Here is a 14,319-nt window from a genome sequence, read left to right as displayed (position 1 = left end):
TAGGTGGAGGTCTGTTTGTGCCAGAAAGAGTATAATAGAGAACTTCAGGGATGGATTTCTCAACTGCTGGAGACACATTACACCGTCTTTTAACACTACGCCTTGGCCTGAATATCTGAAGAACAAGAAAGCAAAAAGGAAAGAAGTTGTATGATATGTAGATAAAGAGTGTGGCGTTATTACCATCCCTTACGTTTTCTGCTGTCATTGCTTCAATCTGTATATAAATGCCATATAAACTACAGGCATATTTATGAACATAGTGAAAGAGTTTCACTCATAGATGAAAACAAGAATTTTGTGTTTGTCAAATTATTGTAATTGAAAATATTGGCTTGTTTTAGTCTTGTGTTTACAGTACAATATGTTACTTATATATTTACAGAATTATTAAGAACTTTTCTTTTGTTTAATTTAATTTGATCAAATTCTTTTTAAAATGCCTTTTTACTTTTCACATGAGTTTTTTCTGCAGGATTCAAATCTCCACCTTCATCTGTAGATGGAAGGCATCCGTCTCAGCCCTCAACTTCTTAAGCAGCCCCAAGTGTTGTGACAAACTTTCTACAATTGATTTTATCTCCCTCTCAAGTTCTTTTCATACTTCGGTTTGCTTTCAAAATTCGTCATTTCCTCAACGAAGGGCCTCATTCTTGTCTTTTCTTCGTGGAGCTCTGCTGCAAACCTTTGGTTGCTCTCTTACAAAGCAAAGCTCTGTCAGTTTCCCAGCCATCCCAGGATCTCAGGCCAGCCTTCTCCAGAGTCTGCCAGACAATGTTGAAGTGCCTCCACCTCCCTCCAGATATACAGCCGTCTGTCTCTCTCCTGCCTCATCCAGGTCTTTCTCTGGTGCTCCATCTGTTTGTGAAGAGACTGTATTTCTTTCTCCTGTCCCTCTAGCTTGCTGCCAACCTCCATCGCCTTCTTTTCCTCGACTAGGTTAGCGGTTCTCATTACTTTGGAGTTTTAGCCTTTCACTCCTCTTTTTTTTTAATGGACCCATCTTTTCCACCGTACAGTCCTTGAGCTTACCGGCCAACTTGAAGGCACCCAACCTCTGGCTATCAGCCTCGTCCTTCATACCCTTCATGTCCTCCATGTTTGGCCGGCAGATTCAATCTCTTTCTTTCTGAGGTCGCCGTCTGCAGTGGTGTGTCTCTGATGAAAGCTCTGCCTGCTTTCAGAGAGGCTGCAGTATACACAACATGCAAGAAACTGACTTATTACAGACATCGTCTGAACTGCAACTCGACTCACTCATGGCATCGCCTCCTCGAGCTGAAGACCCACACTGGTCTAGACTCATAGAGTATGGTCTGGCTTTTGAGAAATGGTGTTCATTGAAGGCAACTAAAACACAAATACTTATTAAACAACAATATTGGATCATTCTTTAAAAGATCAGTGTCCTTATCTAGACATGAACCACACAACATACTGTTGACTTATTTTTTTTGTATTTTGGGTTATTACAAATGTCAGTGTGATTTTGAATGGAGTTTTTTTACATTTGGGATCCAATTCAATCCCATACTATCAATAATAGTGCCACCTGTCACAAAATGTTGCCGTTTTTATTGATTGACGAGCACTTGTATCGGGTACAGGTCCTGTTATCATGTCCACATCCTGCCTCTCTTGGGTATTCCCAAACAAGGTGGAACGATCTAGCTCGTCTTGTTTTTTATATGCTACCACTACTGGTTTGTTAACTGTAAGATGGTGGTTAATGAACCAACAGCTCTCCTCTTCCCCATCTGACACATGTGATTTCTTATACATGCATCATTTCCTCTTGCTCCCCTGTGTGTATTGGCATGCTGAGCAGAAATGGGGCCACATGGCACCAAAAATGGACACTAGCATATGGAGAGTGCTCAGAGAGGATGTATACTTTTAACAACTACCACCATAATAAAACCCAACGATGTACAGCAGCAACATGAAGCTATTCTGTGAGTGAGTGATGTCCTCAACTTTATATTAAAGGTACAGTGTGTAGGATTTGGTGGCATCTAGTGGTGTGGTTGCAGATTGCAACCAACTGAGTATCCCTCCACTCACTCCTCCCTTTCCAAGACTGCGGTAACGTGAGCCACCTCGCTCAGAGGCCATCCTTACCATAATAACACTACTTTAGAAGCAATGAAGGTCAGACGGTGGCTGGTGATACGACGGTCTTGCACTCTGCGGCTCACGTTACAGCCATTTCACAAGCATGTAGGAGAACTACGGTGACCTTCAGGTAACGTATAAATGTGAAAGGCTCTCTCTAGAGCCAGTGTTTGGTTTGTCCGTTCTGGCCTACTTTAATAACATGGCTTTTTATACACAAATGAAAACATAGTTATGAATATCACATTACATTTTTGTCAATAGATCCGCTGAAATGTTACACGCTGTTCCTTTAATCTCTCTATGTGTCTTTTACTAGAGAAGAAGTGTATGAATGGCGTTAGCCAAATGATAGCTACTCCTTTGTAATGTTGATGAAGAAACCTGTCAGCACAGATAAATAACTTTCTGGGATATCATGCATAAAACCAACATTGGTGCAGAAAGATTGAAATATGTGGCTAAACTAGTGTGAACATGTGCACAGAGATTAAACTCATATCAATCCGATTATCTAACTTATCACCAAACAAGCGTATTTCCCAAAATGTCAGAGTGCTCCTTTAAGATTTACAGTTTTAATCTATCATCCAGTCATATAAACTGGGATGTTATGGCACTGTGTAAGTCTTGGCTCTATATTCATTTTACTATACCGGGTGCAAAAACAGAAACTCATTACTGTAGGAATAATATGACAACAATGGAAGTGTTTCTTTCGATTGATACAAGTTCAAATATTTTTTTCACTTGCAAGGCTGTTTGATGGCAGGATGGTAAACCTGACGCCGGGGCCACACAGCGCGCATCATGCTCGCGTGACGGTAACGTCGCGTGTTGTTTTTTATTTCGGCGTCCATGTTAACAGGTTAGAGTGGACACACTGCCCGCATGAGACGCACGTCAGACGCGCGTCAGACGCACGTCAGACGTGCGTCTATTTTATAGAATAGAAGGCTCGCCTATTTTTCACTCTCGGCTGCGTCTCCCAGCAGCAACAGACAGTGAAGGTGATCTATTGACAGTATATGAGCAAGATTACTACAGTTTCCATGTCTAGACATCTGTAGAATATGTCACTGACCATCAATATTTTACACTTCCTATCTAGATTTCAAAATAAAAGTCCTCTAGCGTTTTTAGTGCACAGAATCATTCATTCATTAACACAATGCTTTTATTCTGAAATACTCTAAATAAAGCAGTTGTCTGCTTGCAGGTTTCCATCAGGTTAATATAGTACAGGCTGTTAATTATGTAAACACTGTAGTAGTCATAGCAGAAACCCTACATATGCTATACATATAATAGACTGGGTTAATAGGTTATAAGAACATCAGGTGATAGTTGGCAGTATTTTTCCGATGCGCTCTCTCTCTCTCTCTCTCTCTCTCTCTCTCTCTCTCTCTCTCTCTCTCTCGCTCTCTCGCTCTCTCTCTCTCTCTCTCTCTCTCTCTCAACAAACACCACGTAACTTTATTGTTCTTTCTTTTAGAGGTGTTATTTAATTTTTTTAAAGATATTTAATGATAATGTTCGTTTTCTAAAGGTTAACAAATAACGAAACTGTTTATTTTGCTTTGTTTTATAATAATAAAAAAAAAACACTTTACTTATATTTATCATTCTGAAATACTTCAGGTGTTTTTCTCCATCAAAGCGCAGTTCAGCAACAAGGTGGTGAAAAGCTCCAAGTTGCCTGAGATGTCGGAACATCAGCATTTATAATGTAAATTGCTGTCCCGCCCCAGATGTAAATTAAGTCGTTTTCGATAAAAGCCGCAACCTGGAATGCTGTAGAACAGGAACCCGAAACCCCCTGGAAATGTTGTTTAAAACTGTGCCAGTCAAAGTGAAGAGGGATTGCTGTAGGCTCTCTCTTACTACTAATGTATTTATTTATTTTTTTGTATTAATATATAGCCCACAGAAATCCCTCTTCACTGTCAATGAAGAGGGATTTATATATATATATATATATATATATATATATATATAGCCCATAGAAATCCCTCTTCACTGACAGAAAAGAGGGATTTATATGGGCTATATATTAATATTTATGTATGAATTTATTTGCTTGTTTTTAATAATATTTACAAATTACCACACAGTTCTTACCCTTTTTTGTCTTAAATAAATATAAATCACATTTATTATGAAGTTAAATGGCCATTAAAAGGCAAACTCTATGTAGAAAGAAAGGGCTGTCAGCAACAGCAAAAACACAGCTGACAGGTAGCTCCGGGACGCTCCCGAGACGTGGGTAACTCGCGTCTAGTGTGAACACCCTAGGTGAGCATGACGCGGCCACGACGTAAGTCGCTCAAGATCAAAGGTATTCATTTCAATGTACCGCTCCTTCACTTACAAAAATGACATTTCGGAGGATTTAGCCATCTGTATTTTGAAAAGTTTGACTTTGTAGATGTTAGAGGAAGGATAGAGTGTAACACGCGATTGAAAGGATTTGAAATACGAGGATTTTAAACCACTGAATGTCACGGCTGTGCAGAGCTGTTGTGACTAAAGGATTTGTTGAACAAATAAATACCATATGTGGTCTCTCAAAGTGTGTGGCCATTGTAATTTCAAACAAACAAACACAGAGCTCATCCTTATGTTCATAAGGATAATAAACAATGCACATCCGGCAATATCAACCACAGAACACATATTGGTCTCAAGAAAACTTTCCACTGTGAAGTTTTATTATTCACAGCAGGTTGTTGAGTGTTTATGCCAGTGATCTTTCTGACCGAGGGTCAACCTCGTCCCAGCTGGCTTCTGCTTTGTCACTGTGATGCTTCCCTGACCTCAAACTACCTGCCTGTCACATGAAAATGCATAAATTTAATAAATAAATAAATACAACACGGCATAGTTGAATAACAATGCCGCATATACCCAGTGAAAGAAGACCAAGATGGCATTATAACTTTAAGAAACGCTACAGTATGTCTGCCTGTTTGTAATCTCACTATAAAATCTCAAAATCAGAGGTATGTAGTTACAATTTCCAATATGATTTTTTAACTGATAACCTTTTTCGGACCATGGAGCGTAAAATATGGTCTACATTCGAGGCTTGCTGTACATTGATTTATACTCTCCACAGAGCCATTATCCATTTCAACAACTACTACAATAAACCAATTTGCAGAGACATGAAACTTGCTCATGTAATCCATCACTGCGATGAAATGTGTTGCATTTAGTCTGTTGTTATAGTGAGTAGTAATGCAGTCAAGTGTGCTGTCCACATGCTGTGCAGAAAGGCAATGTAAACATTATTTTGAATTCAAGACCTTGTGCCAGAGAAATGTGTAAAATGATGCACAAAACATTTGGGGTTTTCCTTCTGATGTATTGGCACAACCACGGAAAACATGCTGTATTTAAGATTTAACTTAGTGTAAGCATGTTATTGTCTAAATGAAATGTAACATCAACAAATACGTAATACATATGTGACACTGTGATGTGGAACATTTTTTTCACTTAAATGGACTGTATGAAACATTTTTCACGTGTAAATCATTTTTTATTGCCAATGTGTGAACAGGTTGTAATCTAACCTAAGAAATAAGACCTTCTGCACTTTCTAGGATTCCTCTATCAGCCTATAGACTGCTTATAATGTGAAGAACCCCGGCTCGTTTTTCCGGGAAAATCCAACGAATGTGATGTCATGCGTGCTCACGAGTGCTCCAACACAAACTCAACGGAAGGGTCGGGCGAAAACTGGTGCTGTGGGAGAATAGGAGAGCTAGTGCAAAGAGTGTGTGTGTGTCTACGTGGGAAGTGAGTGGTGAAGCAAGCCACCCTTCGGGATTGTTTAGATCGTACAAAACTTACATAAGTTCTACTCTATTTAGTTCTGTTTTTTTTTAAATTAACATCAACATAGTAGGAGTCATAGTTCCTCTGATAAAGTCAAGGATTTCTGTCATTCAGATTAAACTAACATTACTGTGACATTGTCATTGAGATCATGGAATGTTGCCTCTGTGACATCATAAATGATAATGTTACATAAACTGCAACATTATCATTGACATCATAGAATGTTGCCTCTGTGAGATCATAAATGATGATGTCATAGGAATGTCTATTCTGCTCTATATGTCAGCATTCTATCACGCTCTTTATGATGCTATTGTATTCTACTCTATATCAAAGCATTTGATCAGTAATTGTGATATTCTGTGCCGCTATATATGACAGCATTCTTTTCCGTTCTAATGTCATTACAACTAATCAAAATGCAATTGTGGATATCTCTAATGTTAATTCCAGATAGTCAAGCTTAGCTATTAAATGTAAAAACAGCTTGCCATAGAATTGTCCAACGCAGACGCTAGGCTATGCCAATAAACATGTAGCCCAATCATCAAAATGACAGTGCCCTTCATTTTTTTAAAGGTCCCATATGTTTACATGCTGTAATGTTAAAAAAAAACACGTTATTTTCCTCATGCTGTCTGCCTGACATATACCTGTATTCACCCTATGTCTGAAACGCTCCGTTTTAGTGCATTTCAATGGAACTGCAACATAATTGCGTTGCTAGGCAACAGTTTAGGTCCATGTTTACTTTCTGTCAGCTGATGTCATTCACATACACTGCAACTTGAAATAAACTGGGACACATTTACATTTAAATGTTCCATATATCGTAGATTTGTGACATCACACATGCATAGTACTCCTGACTGCTTGTTTAAACCTGCTTAATAATAAAAGATACCTGAACATCTCACTTTTTATGATATGGGACCTTTAAGGCTTAGAACAGTTTGATAAATTTGACCGTATTTAGGTTTTTCAAATTAACATCAACATAGTAGTAGTCATAGTTCCTTCAATGAAGTCAATGATTTCTCACAGAGATTGACAGAGTAAAGTAGACACATGGGACACTACAATTGCCAGAAAGTCTTGACAATCCGATTAAACTAACTCTCCTGTGACATCATCAGTGACATGATGGAATGTTGCCATTGTGATGTCATAAATGATGTCACATAAACTGTGACATCATAAGTGACATCAGGGAACGTCGTCGAAAGTTTACTTATAGAACCCCCGTTACGCCCATCAATCACAGATCAAAAAACAAGTGTTTTGTTGATACTGCCACGCGTAGGACGACAGGCCACTCGCAGACGGGGACCGAAGGCCGAAGACTCGCAGGTCCTCCACTGTCAGCAGACGGAAGGTTGCCCGACGCAGACGCAAGGCAATGCCATTAACCACGAAGGGAAAGCATTAATGCATTAAGCATTAATGCTTTAAGCATTAATGCTTTTCATTTGTCTTAGTGTTTTTTTTTAGGTAGCATATTTTACTTTATTTAGATTTTTTTTAATCAACATTAACATAGTCGCATTCACAGTTCCCTTGATGAAGTCAATGATCTCCTTCATTCAGACTAAACTAACATTCCTGTGACATCATCAGTGGTTTCATCTGTGAGATCATAAATGATCATGTCACATAAACTGTGACATCATCAGTGACATCACAGTTTGTGGTTGTGTCCAAAATTCCATACTAACATGCTATTTAGTACGCTAAAACAGTATGTGAGATATTTTAGTAGGTCCAAAACCTAAGTATAAAACCAATAGTACGCAAATTGCATACTATTTCCAGTAAAATATTACAGTATGCAACGCTGAACATTACGGTGGCAGAAATATCCCACAATGCAATGCGGTAGTGAAGACAACGTTGATAATACATGTCGACAGACAGTTCTGTAACATCAATAACACTTCAATTTAACTGTAAATATAAGATTTCACTTTGCTCGGTTTAATAAATATTTGAAATTAATTCAGACTTTGCATCTCACAAACCGTCGATTTTAACACATGAGGTTGGCACAGGTTACCATGGTTATGCGTCTCCAACCGGCAAGGGGGAAGTAATGACGTAAATTACTTCTCAGTGTGTCCGAAAAGACACATACTACTGTTTATTCGCACAAAAATATGTTGAACTTACTATTGTACTATCGTACACCTATTGTGTAGTTGTTGTTTTTTAAATTAACATCAACATAGTAGGAGTCATAGTTCCTCTGATGAAGTCAATGATTTCTGTCATTCAGATTAAACTAACATTACTGTGACATTATCATTGAGATCATGGAATGTTGCCTCTGTGACATCATAAATGACAATGTTACATAAACTGCAACATCATCATTGAGATCATGGAATGTTGCCTCTGTGACATCATAAATGATAATGTTACATAAACTGCAACATTATCATTGAGATCATAGAATGTTGCCTCTGTGACATCATAAATGATAATGTCATGTGATAAACTGCAACATTATCATTGACATCATAGAATGTTGCCTCTGTGAGATCATAAATGATGATGTCATAGGAATGTCTATTCAGCTCTATATGTCAGCATTCTATCACGCTCTTTATGATGCTATTGTATTCTACTCTATATCAAAGCATTTGATCAGTAATTGTGATATTCTGTGCCGCTATATATGACAGCATTCTTTTCCGTTCTAATGTCATTACAACTAATCAAAATGCAATTGTGGATATCTCTAATGTTAATTCCAGATAGTCAAGCTTAGCTATTAAATGTTAAAACAGCTTGCCATAGAATTGTCCAACGCAGACGCTAGGCTATGCCAATAAACATGTAGCCCAATCATCAAAATGACAGTGCCCTTCATTTTTTTAAAGGTCCCATATGTTTACATGCTGTAATGTTAAAAAAAACACGTTATTTTCCTCATGCTGTCTGCCTGACATATACCTGTATTCACCCTCTGTCTGAAACGCTCCGTTTTAGTGCATTTCAATGGAACTGCAACATAATTGCGTTGCTAGGCAACAGTTTAGGTCCATGTTTACTTTCTGTCAGCTGATGTCATTCACATACACTGCAACTTGAAATAAACTGGGACACATTTACGTTTAAATGTTCCATATATCGTAGATTTGTGACATCACACATGCATAGTACTCCTGACTGCTTGTTTAAACCTGCTTAATAATAAAAGATACCTGAACATCTCACTTTTTATAATATGGGACCGTTAAGGCTTAGAACAGTTTGATAAATTTGACCGTATTTAGGTTTTTCAAATTAACATCAACATAGTAGTAGTCATAGTTCCTTCAATGAAGTCAATGATTTCTCACAGAGATTGACAGAGTAGTAGTAGACACATGGGACACTACAATTGCCAGAAAGTCTTGACAATCAGATTAAACTAACTCTCCTGTGACATCATCAGTGACATGATGGAATGTTGCTATTGTGATGTCATAAATTATGTCACATAAACTGTGACATCATAAGTGACATCAGGGAACGTCGTCGAAAGTTTACTTATAGAACCCCCGTTACGCCCATCAATCACAGATAAAAAAACAAGTGTTTTGTTGATACTGCCACGCGGAGGACGACAGGCCACTCGCAGACGGGGACCGAAGGCCGAAGACTCGCAGGTCCTCCACTGTCAGCAGACGGAAGGTTGCCCGACGCAGACGCAAGGCAACGCCATTAACCACGAAGGGAAAGCATTAATGCGTTAAGCATTAATGCTTTTCATTTGTCTTAGTGTTTTTTTTTAGGTAGCATATTTTACTTTATTTAGATTTTTTTTAATCAACATTAACATAGTCGCATTCACAGTTCCCTTGATGAAGTCAATGATCTCCTTCATTCAGACTAAACTAACATTCCTGTGACATCATCAGTGGTTTCATCTGTGAGATCATAAATGATCATGTCACATAAACTGTGACATCATCAGTGACATCACAGTTTGTGGTTGTGTCCAAAATTCCAAACTAACATGCTATTTAGTACGCTAAAACAGTATGTGAGATATTTTAGTAGGTCCAAAACCTAAGTATAAAACCTATAGTACGCAAATTGCATACTATTTCCAGTAAAATATTACAGTATGCAACGCTGAACATTACGGTGGCAGAAATATCCCACAATGCAATGCGGTAGTGAAGACAACGTTGATAATACATGTCGACAGACAGTTCTGTAACATCAATAACACTTCAATTTAACTGTAAATATAAGATTTCACTTTGCTCGGTTTAATAAATATTTGAAATTAATTCAGACTTTGCATCTCACAAACCGTCGATTTTAACACATGAGGTTGGCACAAGTTACCATGGATATGCGTCTCCAACCGGCAAGGGGGAAGTAATGACGTAAATTACTTCTCAGTGTGTCCGAAAAGACACATACTACTGTTTATTCGCACAAAGTATGTTGAACTTACTATTGTACTATCGTACACCTATTGTGTAGTTTATTTTTTTAAATTAACATCAACATAGTAGGAGTCATAGTTCCTCTGATGAAGTCAATGATTTCTGTCATTCAGATTAAACTAACATTACTGTGACATTATCATTGAGATCATGGAATGTTGCCTCTGTGACATCATAAATGACAATGTTACATAAACTGCAACATCATCATTGAGATCATGGAATGTTGCCTCTGTGACATCATAAATGATAATGTTACATAAACTGCAACATTATCATTGAGATCATAGAATGTTGCCTCTGTGACATCATAAATGATAATGTCATGTGATAAACTGCAACATTATCATTGACATCATAGAATGTTGCCTCTGTGAGATCATAAATGATGATGTCATAGGAATGTCTATTCTGCTCTATATGTCAGCATTCTATCACGCTCTTTATGATGCTATTGTATTCTACTCTATATCAAAGCATTTGATCAGCAATTGTGATATTCTGTGCCGCTATATATGACAGCATTCTTTTCCGCTCTAATGTCATTACGACTAATCAAAACGCAATTGTGGATATCTCTAATGTTAATTCCAGATAGTCAAGCTTAGCTATTAAATGTTAAAACACCATGCCATAGAATTGTCCAACGCAGACGCTAGGCAATGCCAATATACATGTAGCCCAAGCATCAAAATGACAGTGCCCTTAATTTTTTAACGTTTAAATGTTCAATACATCGTAGATTTGTGACATCACACATGCATAGTACTCCTGACTGCTTGTTTAAACCTGCTTAATAATAAAAGATACCTGAACATCTCACTTTTTATAATATGGGACCTTTAAGGCTTAGAACAGTTTGATAAATTTGACCGTATTTAGGTTTTTCAAATTAACATCAACATAGTAGTAGTCATAGTTCCTTCAATGAAGTCAATGATTTCTCACAGAGATTGACAGAGTAGTAGTAGACACATGGGACACTACAATTGCCAGAAAGTCTTGACAATCAGATTAAACTAACTCTCCTGTGACATCATCAGTGACATGATGGAATGTTGCTATTGTGATGTCATAAATTATGTCACATAAACTGTGACATCATAAGTGACATCAGGGAACGTCGTCGAAAGTTTACTTATAGAACCCCCGTTACGCCCATCAATCACAGATCAAAAAACAAGTGTTTTGTTGATACTGCCACGCGTAGGACGACAGGCCACTCGCAGACGGGGACCGAAGGCCGAAGACTCGCAGGTCCTCCACTGTCAGCAGACGGAAGGTTGCCCGACGCAGACGCAAGGCAACGCCATTAACCACGAAGGGAAAGCATTAATGCGTTAAGCATTAATGCTTTTCATTTGTCTTAGTGTTTTTTTTTAGGTAGCATATTTTACTTTATTTAGATTTTTTTAATCAACATTAACATAGTCGTATTCACAGTTCCCTTGATGAAGTCAATGATCTCCTTCATTCAGACTAAACTAACATTCCTGTGACATCATCAGTGGTTTCATCTGTGAGATCATAAATGATCATGTCACATAAACTGTGACATCATCAGTGACATCACAGTTTGTGGTTGTGTCCAAAATTCCAAACTAACATGCTATTTAGTACGCTAAAACAGTATGTGAGATATTTTAGTAGGTCCAAAACCTAAGTATAAAACCAATAGTACGCAAATTGCATACTATTTCCAGTAAAATATTACAGTATGCAACGCTGAACATTACGGTGGCAGAAATATCCCACAATGCAATGCGGTAGTGAAGACAACGTTGATAATACATGTCGACAGACAGTTCTGTAACATCAATAACACTTCAATTTAACTGTAAATATAAGATTTCACTTTGCTCGGTTTAATAAATATTTGAAATTAATTCAGACTTTGCATCTCACAAACCGTCGATTTTAACACATGAGGTTGGCACAGGTTACCATGGTTATGCGTCTCCAACCGGCAAGGGGGAAGTAATGACGTAAATTACTTCTCAGTGTGTCCGAAAAGACACATACTACTGTTTATTCGCACAAAGTATGTTGAACTTACTATTGTACTATCGTACACCTATTGTGTAGTTTATTTTTTTAAATTAACATCAACATAGTAGGAGTCATAGTTCCTCTGATGAAGTCAATGATTTCTGTCATTCAGATTAAACTAACATTACTGTGACATTATCATTGAGATCATGGAATGTTGCCTCTGTGACATCATAAATGATAATGTTACATAAACTGCAACATCATCATTGAGATCATGGAATGTTGCCTCTGTGACATCATAAATGACAATGTTACATAAACTGCAACATTATCATTGACATCATAGAATGTTGCCTCTGTGAGATCATAAATGATGATGTCATAGGAATGTCTATTCAGCTCTATATGTCAGCATTCTATCACGCTCTTTATGATGCTATTGTATTCTACTCTATATCAAAGCATTTGATCAGTAATTGTGATATTCTGTGCCGCTATATATGACAGCATTCTTTTCCGTTCTAATGTCATTACAACTAATCAAAATGCAATTGTGGATATCTCTAATGTTAATTCCAGATAGTCAAGCTTAGCTATTAAATGTTAAAACAGCTTGCCATAGAATTGTCCAACGCAGACGCTAGGCTATGCCAATAAACATGTAGCCCAATCATCAAAATGTCAGTGCCCTTCATTTTTTTAAAGGTCCCATATGTTTACATGCTGTAATGTTAAAAAAAACACATTATTTTCCTCATGCTGTCTGCCTGACATATACCTGTATTCACCCTCTGTCTGAAACGCTCCGTTTTAGTGCATTTCAATGGAACTGCAACATAATTGCGTTGCTAGGCAACAGTTTAGGTCCATGTTTACTTTCTGTCAGCTGATGTCATTCACATACACTGCAACTTGAAATAAACTGGGACACATTTACATTTAAATGTTCCATATATCGTAGATTTGTGACATCACACATGCATAGTACTCCTGACTGCTTGTTTAAACCTGCTTAATAATAAAAGATACCTGAACATCTCACTTTTTATAATATGGGACCGTTAAGGCTTAGAACAGTTTGATAAATTTGACCGTATTTAGGTTTTTCAAATTAACATCAACATAGTAGTAGTCATAGTTCCTTCAATGAAGTCAATGATTTCTCACAGAGATTGACAGAGTAGTAGTAGACACATGGGACACTACAATTGCCAGAAAGTCTTGACAATCAGATTAAACTAACTCTCCTGTGACATCATCAGTGACATGATGGAATGTTGCTTTTGTGATGTCATAAATTATGTCACATAAACTGTGACATCATAAGTGATATCAGGGAACGTCGTCGAAAGTTTACTTATAGAACCCCCGTTACGCCCATCAATCACAGATCAAAAAACAAGTGTTTTGTTGATACTGCCACGCGGAGGACGACAGGCCACTCGCAGACGGGGACCGAAGGCCGAAGACTCGCAGGTCCTCCACTGTCAGCAGACGGAAGGTTGCCCGACGCAGACGCAAGGCAATGCCATTAACCACGAAGGGAAAGCATTAATGCATTAAGCATTAATGCTTTTCATTTGTCTTAGTGTTTTTTTTTAGGTAGCATATTTTACTTTATTTAGATTTTTTTAATCAACATTAACATAGTCGTATTCACAGTTCCCTTGATGAAGTCAATGATCTCCTTCATTCAGACTAAACTAACATTCCTGTGACATCATCAGTGGTTTCATCTGTGAGATCATAAATGATCATGTCACATAAACTGTGACATCATCAGTGACATCACAGTTTGTGGTTGTGTCCAAAATTCCAAACTAACATGCTATTTAGTACGCTAAAACAGTATGTGAGATATTTTAGTAGGTCCAAAACCTAAGTATAAAACCTATAGTACGCAAATTGCATACTATTTCCAGTA

The 14,319-nt window shown here is 37.6% G+C and overlaps 1 long non-coding RNA gene across 1 annotated transcript; it reads left to right on the top strand.

Moving 5' to 3' along the window:
* The first annotated feature begins 10,764 nt into the window (after positions 1-10,764).
* Positions 10,765-14,104, top strand: LOC141762094 (uncharacterized). The gene is made up of 2 exons (XR_012592724.1): positions 10,765-11,660; positions 13,887-14,104. It is a non-coding gene; the product is annotated as an uncharacterized LOC141762094 (long non-coding RNA).
* The last annotated feature ends 215 nt before the right edge of the window (positions 14,105-14,319 follow it).

This window comes from Sebastes fasciatus, chromosome 2 (genome assembly GCF_043250625.1).
Source record: "Sebastes fasciatus isolate fSebFas1 chromosome 2, fSebFas1.pri, whole genome shotgun sequence".
Taxonomy (NCBI): domain Eukaryota; kingdom Metazoa; phylum Chordata; class Actinopteri; order Perciformes; family Sebastidae; genus Sebastes; species Sebastes fasciatus.
This window is presented reverse-complemented; position numbering and strand designations above follow the sequence as displayed.